The sequence below is a fragment of the Triticum urartu genome, chromosome 2 (assembly GCF_003073215.2).
Source record: "Triticum urartu cultivar G1812 chromosome 2, Tu2.1, whole genome shotgun sequence".
NCBI lineage: Eukaryota > Viridiplantae > Streptophyta > Magnoliopsida > Poales > Poaceae > Triticum > Triticum urartu.
Window position 1 is genome coordinate 231,275,910 of NC_053023.1, and position 20,489 is coordinate 231,296,398.

At 43.6% G+C, this 20,489-nt stretch overlaps 1 pseudogene; it reads right to left on the bottom strand.

Moving 5' to 3' along the window:
• Positions 1–200: 200 nt before the first annotated feature.
• On the bottom strand, positions 201–20,358 carry LOC125535923 (annotated as a pseudogene).
• Between the last annotated feature and the right edge of the window lie 131 nt (positions 20,359–20,489).

The window sequence follows — 20,489 nt, forward strand, 5'->3', positions numbered from 1 at the left end:
TGTATTTTATTCAAAGAACATTTGCTTGGAAATTTACAACATAAAAATAATGAGCATGGATGACTTTAACATTGGGGAAAGTCAGACCAGGGAAACTTAATCAAAAGATGTATACTGATTTTATTCTTATTTTTATACAATATATATGAAAAAAGGTAAAGGACATCGACTTTGTCCGCGTAGACCCAACTGACCCTGAATTAAGCCCTCTTACTTATCAAGGGATCGACAATGACTTGAGGCTTAAAATTTGGCTTCAAGTACTCTGAAAGCAAGTTAGCATACATGTCATACCGAGCAGTCATGCGGAAGGCCCACTTGTCTTTGATCTGGCGGCATAAGTTAAGGTCCATGTCAGATATCATCAAGCCATCTCGATAGCGCGATAGTGGCGGGGTGTAGGAAGCATCAAGCGCTGAGAAATGGCTAGATCCATAGAAATGACCAAAGTCGGCATGCTGAGGTTCCCATCACCAGAAGTGAATGGGTTTGGGAATACTTCTGTGCCTACCCGGTTCATTGATCTGACAAAGTAGCTATTTTCTATTGCAGCATTCCTTCCCTAAAATGGACCAACTTAGCATCATCAGGGTTGCTCCAGCATGAATAACAAGATAAATAATAACAAATGTCACGTGAATAGTTTTATCTATCCTCAATAGGCCACATTGGTTCACTGAGTTCACCGACGGCTGCAGATGGGTTGAAAACTATTTCAACTGCATTGAGGCCAAATGCAAGCCAATTGAGACGATGATGCATGCCGTAGCAGATGTTTACAACAACTAGTGGACCCGTTGCGCCAAATGGCGTAGAGACCTACTGATTCCATGTTAGCGATGAAAAGAAATCCATGGTTTAGTTGATTTTGTTATGGGCAATCACATATAACAACAAATTTTATCTCTCTTAGTTGGGGAGAGCGGGGACATGTTGTCTATAATAGATGTATATACACAGTTAAATTTAGTAGCATAGAACAAATCTAATCCCATTTAGTATGAAACTAAGGTATTTTGTTGTCTATAATGAGATGCATATAGACATTCTAATTTGGTAGCACACAGTCCCATTCAAAGTTATGCCGCTGGAAATACGTGCATCTTTTTTAATCCATGTGTGCATGTAGAAAAAACATGTATTAGTTGTTTTACTTGTGAGCATGCACATACAGTAACAAATTTAACCCCCTTTGATAAAATAAAAAGTATAGGTTTGTTGTCTACAATACGATGTACATGCACATTTTACTTTGGTAGCGGAGAGTCTTATTAAAATCCACATCGCATTCAAAATATATGTATTTTCAATAATCTTTTATTTGAGCAAGCACCCGCGGTAAAAATTTAGACCCTTTTATATAAAAATTAGTGGATATATTTTTGCCTAAGAACATATGCATACTTAACACCATGTATGAAATCAGTTAATGAGGCCTTATACTATTTTAAAAAGAGTAGTGTTTCTATCAATTTGTTTTCGTATGTTTGAAAAAAAAGTATTTATGTACCACTTAACCACATGTATATTTCAAAGCAGTCGTATGGCAACCAGTTCGGCCCATGAATGGAGCAACTTATTTATCCCTTCTTCCTCGACACTTATTTATCCCTTCTTCCATAGCAGCTTCGTTCAGTCAGAGAGAAAACTCCTTAGTAGTACTCCCATCATCTCAATAATTGGGATGGATATCATCCACTACAATGAAGAACAACAACATTTATGTATATCTTGAACAATAATAATGTCATTTACAGTACATTTGGTCAAGCAACCAATTAGCAGAAGAATAATAACATTTCTCTATATCTCGAATTCCACATATGGGATTATTAATATCTTAACTTGTATTGATGGCTTCACTCGTAATAATACATATGCCTTCTATTTATTTGCTTGACAAAATGTCCATCGGATGAATCAATCAAATAGGAGGAAGTGGGGAGTATTTCAAACCAAGACCAAGAATTGATCCTAAGTACATGAAGCACAGTAGCTTTAAAGCCTCTGAATTATTTTGTTGCTACTCCACCAGGAAAGTGCAGGGCTTCAAGAACCAAAAGACACCACTCGAGCTCTCTTCGGACTCATAAACCATGTTGTTGTTTATATCCCCAAAAGGTTGCCTCTTAGCATCTCTGTTATTCTCATTAGCATCTCTATTTACCATAATGGTGTTGTTTGGAAAATTCACAATACAATGCACAATGGAATTAGTGTCACATGTTGATGCCACTAATTAAAAAAACACCCTTAAGAAAAACAATCAACTGAACCTTGAACACAAGTAGGCCTAGAGCTAGAAAACAGTACATAATATTACTAAGCAAAAGCAAGTAGAAATATCAAATTGAAAACTAAAACTTAGGCCAAGTAAAACATAAACATCAGGGATTTTCTTGACGTCGCGCGGGAGACGGCAGTAGGAAACATATAATTGCCCTCTGGGTAAACCCTGGACACTTCAAGTAGAGCAAACAAAAGATAAGTATGAACATTTCTTTATTTAGTCACAACATAGCACAAGCTTACTTAATATTATGGGCATAGGCATGACTACCAGCAACATATAAGGATTTGACAAATGTGAGATACCGCAACCAATTTTAAACTTTGCACAACTTCATGAATATACTTAATCTCCTGGCAGCACTAAACCCGTTGCGCAGAGGCCTACTAATTCCGTGCATGCCTTGAAAAGAAAACCATGTATTAATTGTTTTAGTTGTGGGCAAGTACAGTAGGTGACAAATGGAATAACCTTTTAAACAAAAAAGGTTTTTTGTTGAATTTATACCTCTCTGTATCTATTTATTTTTCATTTGGAAAATAGGATCTGCGAAAATGTCCAGAAAACAAAATTTACTTACTGCATTTTCCAGAAGACGGACATACCAGAACTGTCTCAACAATGAACTAGCATCTAAACACCAGAAACTGAAGAACACTACCGTAGCACAAATCTTCTTCATAGTAAGAAAAGCAATCTTAAATTAGACAAGGATACTGATATGGGATATCACCATAAAGTACTACATAACCAAGATAAGCAGGTAAAGGGTTCATTAACAAGTATGGCCGCAGCTCACAGGCAGATTCTCATAGAAGATTCAAAGAGAACTTATTTTATTATTACTTCTAATCTGAAATGAAGACAACTTTAACATATAATACCAAGTTGCAAGAAGAAGAAAGGTCCTTGGATGAATAGCCACTATAGAACTATCTAAAAGTTGTTGTCCTACTGAGCATCTTACCGAGTTATTACTGTATGTAATGTCACGCATATAGTTGGCTCTCTGTAGCGACCATACCCCAAACAGTCTGATCTCTATGCATCAGTGTCATCCCTGGATCGGTAATGCTGACACACATAGTACTTGAGGATTTATAACAGCGTAGCAATCACACACTTATTACATCGAATGTCTCAAAAGAGAACATTAAACAATAAATATGGCTTAAGGCCATCTAAATCGATAACAACGGAAGGCTTGGAAAATAACGTGAGTCCATCAACTTCAATGGCATCACTGAGTGAAATACAACGACCTATGGCTCCTTACTCATCATCTGAAAAGTCTGCAACATGAACTTTGCAGCCCGGAACGGGTCAGCACACGGAATATGCTGGCAAAGTAACACAAGAGAATAATGAACAGAATAATTGCTATCACTACATGCATATTTGGCTGGTGGAGGCTGTATGGTAATATGTTTTTGCGAAAAGCCAATTTTTCCCTACAACAAAGGAATAAATTTATTTAACTATCATGGTAGTTGTTAAACATTGAGAAGGTTCCTCCAACTCAATCCCAATTAAACATCATCATTAAACCCAATCAATTTATCTTAAGAGTGATGAGATCAATCATGATAATCCAAGAACCAGATACTCAAGATGTCCATAACCGGGGACACGGCTAACCATGATTAGTTTATACACTCTGCAGAGGTTTGCTCACTCTTCCCCACAAGACTTGAATACCTCCATGGTCGGAGATTCGAGACACAGTCTTTCTGAAGCATTAACTCTCTACTCTGGGTAGACTATACCACCTACAACCCACTACATCTGCTAGTCTACCTCTTCAAGAGCTTCAGGCAACTTACTCAACTATGCTAGAGCCCATAATAGCTTGTGGCTGCACGCAGAAGTTTCTAGCATGATAATCTTATGATCCCTTTGAGCCTGGGTGGCGGGCCGTAGGATGATCACACGGGTCCTCCGGGATATCCTAGGACAACACTGGGTACTCCAGGTGTCCACAAGCAATCCACCCAGATGTGTATTCAAGTTTCCACCTTAAGTTGAACCATTAGTTAACAAACTCACATCTGTCATGAATACTCTCAAACCCAATCCACGTCTACGAGCATAGCATAGCGAAATAAGAAACATAGAGGTAACTCCCAAGGTTTGAAAATAGATAGGTGCATAGGTACTACCTCAGCTACTTCCCAAAACCGACAATTTAATCAGATCCTAATCATGCAAGTGTTTGAGGATTGATCTAGTGCAATAAAACTGGTTAGTAAAGAGGTTGAAGGAAATATGCCCTAGAGGTAATAATAAAGTTATTACTTATTTCCTTATATCATGATAAATGTTTATTATTCATGCTAGAATTGTATTAACCGGAAACATAATACATGTGTGAATACATAGACAAACAAAGTGTCACTAGTATGCCTCTACTTGACTAGCTCGTTAATCAAAGATGGTTATGTTTCCTAACCATGAACAATGAGTTGTTATTTGATTAACGGGATCACATCATTAAGTGAATGATCTGATTGACATGACCCATTCCATTAGCTTAGCACCCGATCGTTTAGTGTGTTGCTATTGCTTTCTTCATGACTTATACATGTTCCTATGACTATGAGATTATGCAACTCCCGTTTGCCGGAGGAACACTTTGTGTGCTACCAAACGTCACAACGTAACTGGGTGATTATAAAGGAGCTCTACAGGTGTCTCCAAAGGTACATGTTGGGTTGGCGTATTTCGAGATTAGAATTTGTCACTCTGATTGTCGGAGAGGTATCTCTGGGCCCTCTCGGTAATGCACATCACTTAAGCCTTGCAAGCATTGCAACTAATGAGTTAGTTGCGAGATGATGTATTACAGAACGAGTAAAGAGACTTGCCCGTAACGAGATTGAACTAGGTATTGAGATACCGACGATCGAATCTCGGGTAAGTAACATACCGATGACAAAGGGAACAATGTATGTTGTTATGCGGTCTGACCGATAAAGATCTTCGTAGAATATGTAGGAGCCAATATGGGCATCCAGGTCCCGCTATTGGTTATTGACCGGAGACATGTCTCGGTCATGTCTACATTGTTCTCGAACCCGTAGGGTCCGCACGCTTAAGGTTACGATGACAGTAATATTATGAGTTTATGCATTTTGATGTACCGAAGTTTGTTCGGAGTCCCGAATGTGATCACGGACATGACGAGGAGTCTGGAAATGGTCGAGACATAAAGATTGATATATTGGAAACCTATATTTGGATATCAGAAGTGTTCCGGGTGAAATCGGGATTTTACCGGAGTACCGGGAGGTTACCGGAACCCCCCGGGAGGTACATGGGCCTTAATGGGCCTTAGTGGAAGAAGAGGAGAGGCGGCCAAGGGCTGGGCCGCGCGCCCCTCCCCCCTAGTCCGAATAGGACAAGGAGAGAGGGGGCCGGCGCCCACTTCCTTCTTTCTCTCTCTTTTCCCACCTCACGAGTCCTATTCCAACTAGGATTGGGGGAGGAGTCCTACTCCCGGAGGGAGTAGGACTCCTCCTGGCGCGCCCTATGTGGCCGGCCGGCCTCCCCCTCTTGGTCCTTTATATACAGAGGCAGGGGCACCCCAGAGACACAAGTTGATCCACGTGATCATATTCTTAGCCGTGTGCGGCGCCCCCTTCCACCATAGTCCTCGATAATATTGTAGCGGTGCTTAGGCGAAGCCCTGCAATAGTAGTACATCAAGATCGTCACCACACCGTCGTGCTAACGGAACTCTTCCCCGACGCTTTGCTGGATCGGAGTCCGGGGATCGTCATCAAGCTGAACGTGTGCTAGAACTCGGAGGTGCCGTAGTTTCGGTGCTTGATCGGTCGGGCCGTGGAGACGTATGACTACATCAACCAAACGCTTCCGTTGTCGATCTACAAGGTATGTAGATCACACTCTCCCCTCATTGCTATGCATCACCATGATCTTGCATGTGCGTAGGAAATTTTTTGAAATTACTATGTTCCCCAACAGAGGTATGATCAAAGTGTTACTTGCCTTGCTGATGATCCGCAAAACCTAGAGATCGTAGTAGCACGCTTCGCACTCCGGGTACTCTATTGCAAACAGACAAGCATACAATAATCACTCAACTAGAAGCACGGGTAAAACTCAAATAAGAATATCTAACCAGAAAGTTCAACTTAAGAACTCCGGTTTGCAAAAAGAATCAAATCAAACGACGCAACGAAACTCAAACTGTGAAAGAAACAAGATTCGTTTACTAATCTGGATTAAAGTCGAATTTTACAGTAGCAAAATCTTGTTTAAGTTGGTTAAACAGAATGAGGGCTTCGAGACGAAGATCTAGGCGCTTGAATCGCCTAATTCCAACTAACGAGCGAATAGATAAACTAAAACGAAAATCGGATCAGAAATCGCGATCGAAAATAATCGCGAAAAACCTGAGAAAAAGAAAAACTAACGAACAGGCTAACGAACGAACATTCGCTGTCTGTGACTAACGGGTGAACGGAGTTCATTTAAATGAACGGACGGACGAACGTCCGCAAAATTAATAAACCGTCGGAAAAACCGATCTAACAAATTAAACCGGAAAAATAAAAAAACGGGATTTTAACCGAAGAAAACCGACTGGTCAACGGGGACGAGATCCGGCGGGCGGCGGCGTCGGCTCCGGCGACGGCGGGCGGCGGCACGGCAGCGGGAGGCGGCGGCGGCGGCTGGCGGCGTGCTAGGGTTTGGGCACGGGGTGGGCTGGCGGCGGCAGTGGGCTGCGGGGGCAGGGGCTGGCTTATAAGGAGGGGCCTGGGGAGGAGTCCGGGCCGGATACGACCCGTAGGTCGGTTCCCCTTTTTTTAAAATAATTCCGCTCAGAAAAACGAATAAAAGAAATACTAAACGGACTCCAAAAATCCTGAAATAAATTTTCCCCGTCCTTTAAAAATCTACCGGACAAGGTGAACATTTATTTGGGCCTCTAATGCAATTTTGAAAAACGCATACTTTTCCTAATTCAAATAAAATAGCGATAAAAACTCCGAATAAAATCTTATTTGATTTTAATATTAAATCTCCAATATTTCTTTATTTTGGGGAAGTCATTTTATCCCCTCTCTTTTTATTTTCATAAAAGAAATATTCGAAGAGAAAATAATTAAAATCAAACGACCCTCTTTTCAAAATTTGAGAAAACTCAAATATGAAAATAACGAAATCCCCAACTCTCTCTGTGGGTCCTTGAGTTGCGTAGAATTTCTAGGATCAAACCAAAATGCAATGAAATATGATATGCAATGATGATCTAATGCATAACATTCCAAATTGGAAATTTGGGATGTTACAAACCTACCCCCTTAAGATGAACCACGCCCTCGAGATTCGGGTTGGCTAGAAAATAGGTGAGGGTGATCCTTCTGTAGGTCTTCCTCTTGTTCCCAGGTGGCTTCGTCCTCAATATGGTGGCTCCACTGAACCTTACAGAACTTGATAACCTTGCTGCATGTGACTCGGCTGGCAAAATCAAGAATCTTAACTGGTTTCTCCTCGTAGGTCAGGTCGCTATCCAACTGAATCGCTTCTAGTGGCACTGTATCTCTCAGAGGAATATCAGCCATCTCTGCGTGGCACTTCTTTAACTGAGAAACGTGGAACACATTGTGAACTCCTGACAATCATTCGGGCAATTCCAACTTGTAAGCAACTTCTCCCTTACGTTCCAAAACACGGTATGGTCCCCCAAAATGTGGTGCTAACTTTCCCTTAAATCCAAAGCGCTTCACTCCTCGGAGTGGTGATACACGAAGATACACTCTGTCTCCAACTTCGTGAACTGTCTCCTTGCGTTTAGAATCCGCATAACTCTTCTTCCTGGACTGGGCTACCTTGAGTCTATCACGAATCAGCTTAACCTTCTCTTCAGACTCTTTAATCAAATCTGGTCCAAATAACTGACGGTCTCCAACTTCATCCCACAACAATGTTGTCCTGCACCTCCTTCTGTACAATGCTTCGAAAGGGGCCATCTTCATATTGGCTTGATAGTTGTTGTTGTAAGAGAACTCTACGTAAGGCAAATTGTTGTCCCAACTAGATCCATAGTCTAGCGCACAAGCTCTCAACATGTCTTCCAAAATTTGATTGACTCTCTCAGTTTGTCCGTCTGTCTGCGGGTGAAAGGTTGTACTGAACTCTAGCCTGGTTCCCAGAGTCTCATGCAACTGATTCCAAAACTTTGAGGTAAAATGGGTTCCTCTATCTGATACGATGGTCCTCAGAACTCCATGCAGACATACGATCCTAGTCATGTATATCTTTGCCAACTTAGAATTGGTGTACGTGGTCTTGACTGGAATGAAATGAGCTACCTTCGTCAAACGATCGACTACAACCCATATCGAGTCATAGCCTGAACGGGTCCTGGGAAATCCCATGATAAAGTCCATGCCTAGTTTATCCCACTTCCATTCGGGTATCGGCAATGGATGTATCAATCCAGCTGGCTTCTGATGTTCTGCCTTCACTCTCTGACATACATCACAAACTGCTACATACTCCACAATATCCTTCTTCATTCTGGTCCACCAAAAACTATCCTTCAAATCCAGATACATCTTGGTATTTCCTGGGTGAATCGAATACGGCAAATCATGGGCCTCTTGCAGAATCAACTTCCTGATCTCCGAATCATTAGGCACATAAACACGATCCTCAAACCATAGGGTATCGTGCTCATCCTCACGAAATCCCTTAGCTTTTCCTTTGCTCATCCTCTCTTTTATCTTAGCAATCTCCTTGTCCGTCTTCTGAGCTTCTCTGATCTTATCCATCAAAGTAGTCTGAATCTCCAATGTTGTTACATAACCTCTCGGAACTATTTCCAAACATAGCTCACGAAGATCCTCTGCTAACTCCTTGGGTAACTCTCCGGTCATGAGTGTATTGACATGGCTCTTGCGGCTCAACGCATCGGCTACTATGTTAGCCTTTCCGGGATGATAATGCAACTTCATATCATAATCCTTAATGAGCTCCAACCATCTCCTCTATATGAGATTCAACTCCTTCTGCGTGAAGATATACTTCAAACTCTTGTGATCCGTGTACACCTCACAATGGTTTCCGATGAGAAAATGTATCCATGTCTTCAACGCATGCACTACGGCTGCTAACTCCAAATCATGGGTAGCATAATTCAACTCATGGGGTTTGAGCTGTCGTGAGGCATATGAAAAAACTCTTCCTTCCTGCATAAGCACTGCTCCAAGTCCTCAACGAGAAGCGTCACAATACACCTGGTAATCCTTGCGTTGATCTAGAAGAATCAACACTAGAGTTGTAACCAAGCGTTTCTTCAACTCCTGGAAACTGGCCTCACATTCCTCAGTCCATTTAAACTTGGTGTCCTTCTTCAACAACTCAATCATGGGCTTTGAAATCTTCGAGAAATTCTCGATGAACCTCCGGTAGTATCCTGCGAGTCCAAGAAAACTCCGGATCTCTCCAACTGACGTGGGTGCTTCCCAATTTGTCACAGTGACAACCTTGGTAGGGTCTATGGCTATTCCTTCTTCGGATATAACATGTTCGAGGAATCCAACTTCCGTCAACCAAAACTCACACTTGCTGAACTTGGCATATAGCTGGTGTTCTCTGAGTTTTCCAAGTACCAAACGCATATGCTCCTTATGCTCTTCTTCATTCTTCGAGTAGACCAGAATATCATCAATGAACACGACGATGAACTTATCCAAAAACTCCATAAACACCTTGTTCGTCATGTTCATGAAATAGGCAGGTGTGTTAGTTAGACCAAATGACATAACGGTATACTCATATAGCCCGTACCTTGTGGTAAAACTTGTCTTGGGTATATCCTGCTCTCGAATCTTCAGCTGGTGGTACCCTAATCGCAGATCGATCTTGGAAAACACCTTAGCTCCTTGCAGCTGGTCAAACAAATCATTGATCATCGGTAGTGGGTACTTGTTCTTGATCGTCACCTCATTCAATCCACGATAGTCAACAACCATCCTCAGCGATCCATCCTTCTTCTCCACTTGAAGCACTGGTGATCCCCAAGGTGACGAGCTTGGGCGAATATATCCTTTATCCAGTAACTCCTTAATCTGCTTCTTAATTTCCTCTAAATCCTCTCCGGGCATCCTGTACGGTCTCTTAGATATTGGCCCTGTGCCTGGCAAAAGTTCGATCAAAAACTCAATGTCTCTATCCGGTGGCATGCCTGGCAACTCCTCTGGAAATACATTCGAGAAATCCTTCGCCACTGGTACTTCCTCCTGTACAACTCCTGATAAGGAATTTACTTGAGTCCTGTTCGGCACATGCCGGGATACATACTTGATCCTTCTTCCTTTTGGGGTGGTAAGCAAAATCGACTTAATGGCGCAGTCAATGTTCCCTTCATACTTCGATAATCAATCCATGCCTAATATCACATCCAGTCCTTGTGACTCCAATACTATTAGGTCAGAGGGAAATAGGTAGTTACCAATCCTTAATGGTAACCGATCACACCAAAGGCTAGCCATATACTCTGCTCCTGGCGAGGTTACTAACATGGGTGTCCTAAGGGTTTGGGTTGGCAGTTTAAACTTATCCACAAATCCCCTTGATATGTATGAATGTGATGCACCAGTATCAAAAAGAACGGTTGCAGTAAATGACTTAATCATAAACTTACCTATTACTGCATCGGGTTGCGCTTCAATCTCCTCCATGCTAACATGGTTCACTTGTCCCCTGTTGAAAGGGTTGAGCTTCTTTCCAGAGCTTCCATTGCCATTTCCATTGTTTGCTTCAGAACATTCTGTGGCATAATGTCTGTTCTTCTCGCACTTGAAACAAGTAATGTGACTTAGATCCTTCTTGGCGGGCGTTGCAGGGTTGGTACGGTTTTGGTTGTTGCTTCCTCCATTACCATTTCCATTCCCGGGGCCACTATGGTTGTGCGAAATCCCTCAATTGTGGTTGTGACCTCCATGGTTATGTTGAAGGGGTCCTCCCGAGTTTGGGGTAAAACGGGGTCTCTGCTAAGCTCCAGAATTATACTTCCCGTGTCCATACTTCCTCTTACGGTTGTCAATCTGTTGCTGCTTCCCTTCAATCATGAGAGCTCTATCTACCAACTGTTGGTAGTTATTAAAGGTTGCTACCATCAATTGCATGCTCAGCTCATCATTCAGTCCTTCCAGAAACTTCTCCTGTTTAGCTGCATCTGTAGCAACGTCATCTGGGGCATAACGTGCTAGCTTGCTAAAGTCATCCACATACTGGCCAACGGTGCGTCCTCCTTGGCGTAAGTTGTGAAACTCACGCTTCTTCATGGCCATAGCTCCTGCTGATACATGGGAAGTGCGGAAGGCCTGCTAAAACTGGTCCCATGTAACAGTGTGGATGGGATAGGTGACAGTGTAATTCTCCCACCATGCTGCTGCGGGTCCATCAAGCTGATGTGAGGCAAAATGCACTCTTTCAGCATATGTGCATCCTGCAGTGGTCAACTCCCTTCCAATCTTGCGGAGCCAATCATCTGCAACTATCGGCTCGGTGCTATTGGAGAACACCGGCGGATTCAGCCTTAGAAATCGGGCTAAGTGATCAACGGGTGGTGGTGGTGGTGGATTGTTGTTATTGTTGTTGTTCCCCTGATTCTGGTTCTGGACTAGAATCTGCATCAAAGCATTCTGCTGCTGGATCAACTAGGTGAGCTCCGATGGGAAAGCAAATCCATTGTCGTGTCTCGGAGGCATCTGATGGGTTTAGAAAGGATGAGAAAATAGAGTAGAATGGGGTCTAGGGAAAAAACACTACCCATATGCACATGAGACAAACACAATCATATCACTTCAATCAATTTAAACAAGGGCATACAATTGGTCTAACTATTGTGACAAAAGTGCTCGGACTATACTATATACATGGGGCAATACTACTACTGTTATGGTGGTCGACTAGAAAAAATTGCTCGGTAGAAGACTCCATAATATCTGCTCCAGCTTCATCAACAAAGTCATCATCGCTATCGTCGGGGTCTGAGTCGGTGTCGTCGATGAGGATATAGTTCTCCGGGCGGGTGGAATTGTCATCTTCTCCTCCTGGTGCGGGGTCTCCCATGAATACTCCTAGCTTTCTTGTCAGGTCGTCATTTTTCTCCACTAGTACGACGATTTCCTCCTCATAATCTTCGCGAGTAGCCTTGAGTTCCTCTTCAAGCTCGTTGATCCTTGTCATTGCCTTATTCAGATCTATCATGCCTGCGCACATCTGGTTCTCCTGGCGGCGAATGTGCTGGTTTAACTCCTGGATGAAAGCTGCAATAGATCTATCCTTCCTGGTGCTGATCATCTCCCATTGGTCATTTCGGCGCCCACAAATCTGGTAAATAGTATCCTTGAGATCCATGTGGTAAACTTCTCCAATGTGTCCCATGGTGATGTGGGCGGCCATGCTCTTGCCTAGACTCCAGGTGGGTGCGTCAAAGGAAAACTCTATGGGCTCAGTGACTGGCATGAACGTCCTTCCTGGAACTTGAACTTGGATCATCCAGCGCTCCTCTTTTGGTAAAGTGGTGTTGTAGGTCCCGATGAAGCTTGGTATTCCGATGTTCATGTACCTAGTGACTTCCTTCAAGTGTCGTCCAAAGGGTGTGTCTTCATTCGATTGTGCAAACTTGTTCCTCGCATCCGCCATCCTAAAGAGTAGAAGATGAAGAGAGGTCAGAGATGAGAAGGGAGTAGTGATCTAGGATTTTAGCTTAGTGGTCGTGTCCTACAGTCAGCGTGTGCTCTGATACCATCTTCTAGCGACCAGACATCAAACAGTCCGATCTCTGTGCATCAGTGTCATCCCTGGATCGGTAATGCTGACACGCACAGTACTTGAGGATTTATAACAGAGTAGCAATCACACACTTATTACATCGAATGTCTCAAAAGAGAACATAAACCAATAAATATGGCTTAAGGCCATCTAAATCGATAACGACGGAAGGCTTGGAAGATAACGTGAGTCCATCAACTCCAACGGCATCACTGAGTGAATGACAACGACCTATGGCTCCTTACTCGTCGTCTGAAAAGTCTGCAACATGAACGTTGCAGCCCGAAATGGGTCAGCACATGGAATATGCTGGCAAAGTAACACAAGAGAATAATAAACAGAATAATTGCTATCACTATCTGCATATTTGGCTGGTGGAGGTTGTATGGTAATATGTTTTTGCGAAAAGCCAATTTTTCCCTACAACAAAGGAATAAATTTATTTAATTATCATGGTAGTTGTTAAACATTGAGAAGGTTCCTCCAACTCAATCCCAATTAAACATCATCATTAAACCCAATCAATTTATATTAAGAGTGATGAGATCAATCATGATAATTCAAGAACCAGATACTCAAGATGTCCATAATCAGGGACACGGCTAACCATGATTAGTTTATACACTCTGTAGAGGTTTGCGCACTTTTCCCCACAAGACTCGAATACATCCATGGTCGAAGATTCGAGACACAGTCTTTCTGAAGCATTAACTCTCTACTCTGGGTAGACTATACCACCTACAACCCACTACATCTGGTAGTCTACCTCTTCAAGAGCTTCACGCAACTTACTCAACTATGCTAGAGCCCATAATAGCTTGTGGCTGCACACGGAAGTTTCTAGCATGAATAATCTTATGATCCCTTTGAGCCTTGGTGGCGGGCCGTAGGATGATCACATAGGTTCTCCAGGATATCCTAGGACAACACTGGGTACTCCAGGTGTCCACAAGCAATCCACCCAGATGTGTATTTAAGTTGCCACCTTAAGTTGAACCATTAGTTAACAAACTCACATCTGTCATGAATACTCTCAAACCCAATCCACGTCTATGAGCATAGCATAGCGAAATAAGCAACGTAGAGGTAACTCCCAAGGTTTGAAAATAAACAGGTGCATAGGTACTACCTCAGCTACTTCCCAAAACCCATAATTTAATCAGATCCTAATCATGCAAGTGTTTGAGGATTGATCTAGTGCAATAAAACTGGTTAGTAAAGAGGTATGATCAAAGTGTTACTTGCCTTGCTGATGATCCGCAAAACCTAGAGACTCGTAGTAGCACGCTTCGCACTCCGAGTACTATGTCGCAAACATACAAGCATACAATAAGCACTCAACTAGAGGCACAGGTAAAACTCAAATAAGAAGATCTAACCAGTAAGTTCAACTTAATAACTCCGGTTTGCAAAAAGAATCAAATCAAGCGAAGCAATGAAACTCAAAACTGCGAAAGAAACAATATCCGTTTACTAATCTCGACTAAAGTCAAATTTTACAGTAGCAAAATCTTGTTTAAGTTGGTTAAACAGAAAGAGGGCTTCGAGACGAAGATCTAGGCGATTGAATCGCCTGATTCCGACTAACGAGCAAAGAGATAAACTAAAACGAAAATTGGACCAGAAATCACGATCGAAAATAATCACGAAAAACCCGAGAAAATGAAAAACTGACAAACTGGCTAACGAACGAACGTTCGCTGTCTGTGACTAACGGGTGAACGGAGTTCGTTTAAGCGAACGAACGTCCGCAAAATAAATAAATCGACGGAAAAACCGATCTAACGAATTAAACCGGAAAAATAAAAAACCGGGATTTTAACCGAAGAAAACCGACCGGTCAAAGGCGGTCAATGGCCACGAGATCCGGCGGGCGGCGGCTTCGGCAACGGCGGGCGACAGCGGCGGCTCGGCTGCGGCGGCTGGCGGCGCGCTATGGTTTGGGCGCGAGGTGGGCTGGTGGCGGCGGTGGGCTGCGGGGGCAGGGGGGCGGCTTATAAGGAGGGGCCTGGGGAGGAGTCCGGGCCGGATACGGCCCGTAGGGCGGTTCCCCTTTTAAAAAAAATTCCGCTCAGAAAAATGAATAAAAGAAATACTAAACGGACTTCAAAAATCCTGAAAAATTTTCCCCATCCTCTAAAAATCTACCGGACAAGGTCAACATTTATTTGGGCCTCTAATGCAATTTTTAAAAACACATATTTTTCCTAATTCAATAAAGTAGCGATAAAAACTCCGAATAAAATCTTATTTGATTTCAATATTAAATCTCCTATATTTCTTTATTTTGGGGAAGTCATTTTATCCCCTCTCTTTTTATTTTCATAAAAGAAATATTCGAAGAGAAAATAATTAAAATCAAACAATCCTCTTTTCAAAATTTGAGAAAACTCAAATATGAAAATAACGAAATCCCCAACTCTCTCCGTGGGTCCTTGAGTTGCGTATAATTTCTAGGATCAAACCAAAATGCAATGAAATATGGTATGTAATGATGATCTAATGCATAACATTCCAAATTGGAAATTTGGGATGTTACACTCTCCTCTCATTAGACTTCATACCCGCCTATGCATATGCCACAGATGAAAGAGTGAAAGAAGGTTAAATGTTTGCCTCCGATCATACATTTATATAAAAATACTGTAACAGCGCAGAAACTGACTGGTTCCAAGCCAGAACGACAATGGAGTCTAGAAAGTATGACAACAGCATTATGTAGAAGTATACCTCAATTAGATCGACATTTAGGCCAAGAAAACGATGAACGCGGCCCATCCATTCAGCATCTCGCTGTGCCAAATAATCATTTACAGTCACCACTGAAAAAGGATTACAGTGCTTATAAATGTAAAGAAGTGGGACCAAGGACATGGATGCCTGTTTAGGGTTTAACAATGGAAATGTGGAAAGTGGATCAAATCAATGTATAATATCAACAAACTAACCCTGAATAAACATCTTTGTTTGGATCAACAAACACAGGCGAGAGTTATAATCCGAGTAACAAAAATATCTTATATATACTCATGCATAAATTATTTAATAGTATCATTTTAGGAAACTACGGTTGGGGAATATGGTGGTATTTAAGAACAAAAGAACGAGCGTGTGCATTGCGCTCATCCATGCACAATGCCATGATAGACTCAATGGTACTCCCTCCGTAAACTAATATAAGAGCGTTTAGAACACTATTTTAGTGATCTAAACGCTCTTATATTAGTTTACAGAGGGAGTACAGTTTAAGTCAGAATTTTTGATTGGCAAAACGCAAATAATCTAAATGCATACAGTACCATGAACTCCATCCCCAGTCAGTGCATTGAGATAAGCTGCCAAGGTCAACACGAGTGTCTTCCCCTCTCGAGTCTTCATCTCCGCAATGCACCCATCGTGGAGCACAGCGCCACCAATAATCTAACACAAACATAAATCAAACGAAGCTCAATCACTCCCAAACAAACTCGTGCATTACCTGAACATCCTAACAGAGCAAAACTGGTATACCTGAACATCGAAGTGTCGCATGCCGAGCGTCCTCTTTGCCACCTCCCTCACCACAGAAAACGCCTCTGGATAGAAGCAAACACACACCAACGCATATCAGACGACAACTCGAAGGGAACGCTGCAATGCAACACTAACAGTAACAGGAACAACAAGGGGACCAACCTGCCTGAACGTCGGCGAGCGTCTCCCCGCGGCCCAGGCGCGCGCGGAACTCCTCCGTCTTCCCCTTCAGCCGCAGGAACACATAAATCCATCATACGCACAACGAAAGGCCATTAGGAATCAGGAATCGTGGGTGGGGTGTTCCACGCGGCACGCCACCTGTTCGTCGGAAAGCCTCCGAAGAGGCGGCTCGAGTGCGTTGACAGCGGAGACGAGGCGGTAGTAGTCTCCCACCACCCAGGCGTTGAGGCTACATAGGTCCCTCCATGAACCGGCCTTGGTTGTCTAGCCTATGACTGGTGGGCTCGTTTGTCGCGGGTATTGGCTGGGTAGGCCGCGCGCACGTGAACGAGGATTTGGCCAATCCCCTCCATGCAAGTGCACCCAATCCCATCCTCGTCTCGCCTCAGCCGCCCCTGCACAAACCCTACCCCTTTTCTCCTCGATCCCCACAGCCGCTGCAACCCTCCCTCCCCACCTCCCTTGTCAGCCGCCGCCGCCACTCCCCCTCCCTCTTCTCTATCGCCGGCGGCCAGCTCATCCCACTACCTCGTCACCATTTGTGGAAAGAAGCACTTGTGGAGGGCAATGGCGAGCAAGGCCGTGGCGGTAGTGGCGACGCAGGACAGAGGCGCGGGGAGAGGAGAGGCCAGCACCGCTGCATTCCCTGCTTGGGAGCTCGCGCTCCCGGCCACCCCATCGGGCCCCGTGTGGTCCTCCACTCTGCTCTGGCAGCGGCGGGATCAGGCCCTGTGCGGCTGTGCTTATCCGGCGACCCCCATCTCCTGGCTTTGCACCCCCCTCGTCCACTTCTCTCCTCTACGCCCAGGCTCCTCCCACCGCTGCTGTTGTCTCTCTATTAGCGAGTAGGTAGAAGAGGAAGGCGAGGTTGAGGCACCCTGTCTAGATCTTGGCCCTGAAGATTAAACACGAATAAAAAAGTAAATCAACGGAAAGGAAATGGGAGGAGCAGATCCACGGAAGGGGGTCGGGCGGCTTGCGGGGCACCATCTAGGGTCGTCTCCGCCACCGCCTCTACGCAGGCTCCCCGCCGGCCGACGACCAGGGCGTCGCGCCACCCCACTTTTCCTAGGCTAGCTCATGCGTTTAGGTGCGGTCGTCGCTGGTGATGAGGTGGGTGCGACAAGGAGACGAGGAGGGGCTTGGGGGCAGACCAGGAAGGGGGAGGAGGACAGATGCAGGAGGGCGCGGCTAGGGTTCGTGGGGGTGGCGGCTGAGACGAGGGAGGGCCGAATCACCGGAGGAGGGAGAGGTGCGGGCGGGCGGCTGTAGGGATTGGGGGGCAATGTGCTTTCCAGGAGGCTCAACCAATTAGACCCTCACGCCGACGAACCCAGCCAATACATGACGACCCCACCGACGAAGCGGCCCATTGGTCATGCACATGGGAAAGAAATAACATGGTGAAACATGCAGTGAATATCCAACGGTGGATGAGAGGCGTGGTGGGAATTTTACCTCGATCTGACGGCCAACGAAGGAACCGGTCGAGGGAGCCTTCTCCATGCGAGTTGGCTAGCCTCATTATTGTTTTAAATTTTGCCACAAGTTGTTTCAAAGACCGGATGCCCAGTCTCACCTTCCATATAGTACGTGCTCTCATTGAAGCCGCCAACTCTTCGGATGTGATTCTTCAGTAGTGTTCAGTTAGAGACTACAACTACATTCAGGTATAAGGAAATAAAAGGGCAATGCAACCAAAGGAAAGAAAAATGTACTGATATGCGTACATTTCAATGAATGCCAATTATGTTACCATTATTTCCAATTACAACAACGGTATTCCATATAATCTCTCCATGGTTTATATCCCTTTCGAGGATCGGGCTAATAATTACCATGTTATATTTCCGTGCAAGCTCTTGAAGAAACCGAGTAGATTCTCCATCAACAGCCTCAGCAAACTCGCACCAACGTTTTTCGCGCGTGCAGAAGGCAAATGGCATTGCCTAGGCTTCCTGAAATTTGAGGGTATGGATCACAACAAATGATTTGCTTCTGTGGGAATATAAGCAAATAGAAGGTGGCGAAGCTATTTCGTAGGAAGTATCAGCCTATAAGGTTTGTTTGGATAAAGGATTTTTTTTTGAGTAATCGCAAATGGAAGGACTTCTATTCCTTCTGTGGTGCTTGGAATGGGAGACCGAGGAGATTTCAAAGGGACAGAACCGGCTACTCAATAGCTTCTGGCTTATTTTAAATAGGTGGGCTTAAGTTTCTCAAGATGATGGGTAGAGAAAGCGACTGTTTAATTAAGGCTTGAGCTTTTCTTAGCTGGCAGAAGTTGAAGTTCAGGATATATGAAGCAGAGTCTCATACACTTTGACTAATAGGACACCAGGCTTGAAAACAAAGATGTAGAAAAGAGTTATAAGAGAACACCACAAGTAAATCACCAATGTTAGAAGTACCTGTAAGCACAAAATATTAACACCAGAAGCACCAGTTGCATCTATGCTGGGTTTTAATTTCTCCATGATAGACTTCTTTTGATCAGCAAAATGACAAGTCGTTGGAACAACAATTGAGTTCTGAATTAGGCCAACTCGAACAATTCGCGGTTGCCTCATATGCTCTTTGTTAGCGTTGAAACTGAATGCCTGTCATACAAGCAGCTAAGAGTTCAAATCTTTCAAAAAAGAGAAAACAAACAAATAGTTTCAAGTTGTTAGGTACTGCTGATCTTCAAAATAGGATGTCCAGAAATGACATATTTAAAATGAAGGCAATTTATTCATAGATAACTTGCACATCAAAATTATGCGCTTGGGCAAGACCAGTGGTGGCCCTAGGCAGGGAAATAGCCTCGAGAGGGCGTGCACAATTCAGCCCCAAAAGCAACCGGGCTGCCTCCTATCACCAGATGGAGAATATATAAGTTAAAGAAAGCCCAATGTAAGAAAGAAAATTGAGCCTAAATAGATTCCTAAAACAAAATGAAGCCAAATACCATGAGTATATCGGAAGTAAAGTAAAGGGGTGAAAGAAAAATACAGGTACTTGAATACCATCAGATCACATACACAAATTCACATGGTGGCACAATTTGGAAAGTTTCAGAGATAAACGTCCTATATTGGATCAGGCATAGTTAAACTACATGGTCTCCCATCCATATTTCTAATAAATCATCGATAATTAATATGGACCGGAGGAGTAGTGGAGTAGAACATCCTATAATAATGAAGGGAGGGAGTAACAAATAGGGGTATGTTTGACTAGGAACTCTGGAAATACATACAAATTCCTTGAATATTTTTATAGGAAACATATTTGATTTCGATGTAAAATGTGAGGAGCCTTCAGTTGAATCATTTACAGCTGCTACATAGAGTATGGATTTTCTCACACTGAATGAGTCAATTGTTTCCAAATTCAGCCAAGCGGGCGGAGCCAGTGGTAGGGAGGAAGCGAGGGTCGGGTACCTTGAAGAGGTCGGGGAGAGGTTGGACTGGAGGAGCCTGTGCAACGATTCGTAGCCTCCGATCGACCCCGCCGCCTTCTTCCCTTTCCCCTGCTCCTGTCCCTACGACGGCTTGCTGTTGGACCTCTTCATCCATACGCTATGCAAGAGGAGAGAGAAGCGTGATTCATGATTTCTCCTTGCTCGTCTCGTCTTATACTACCACTACAGGAGCACATGTGATTTGATTCCGTACGTTGGCGTTATTTGATTGGATAAAACTACCCA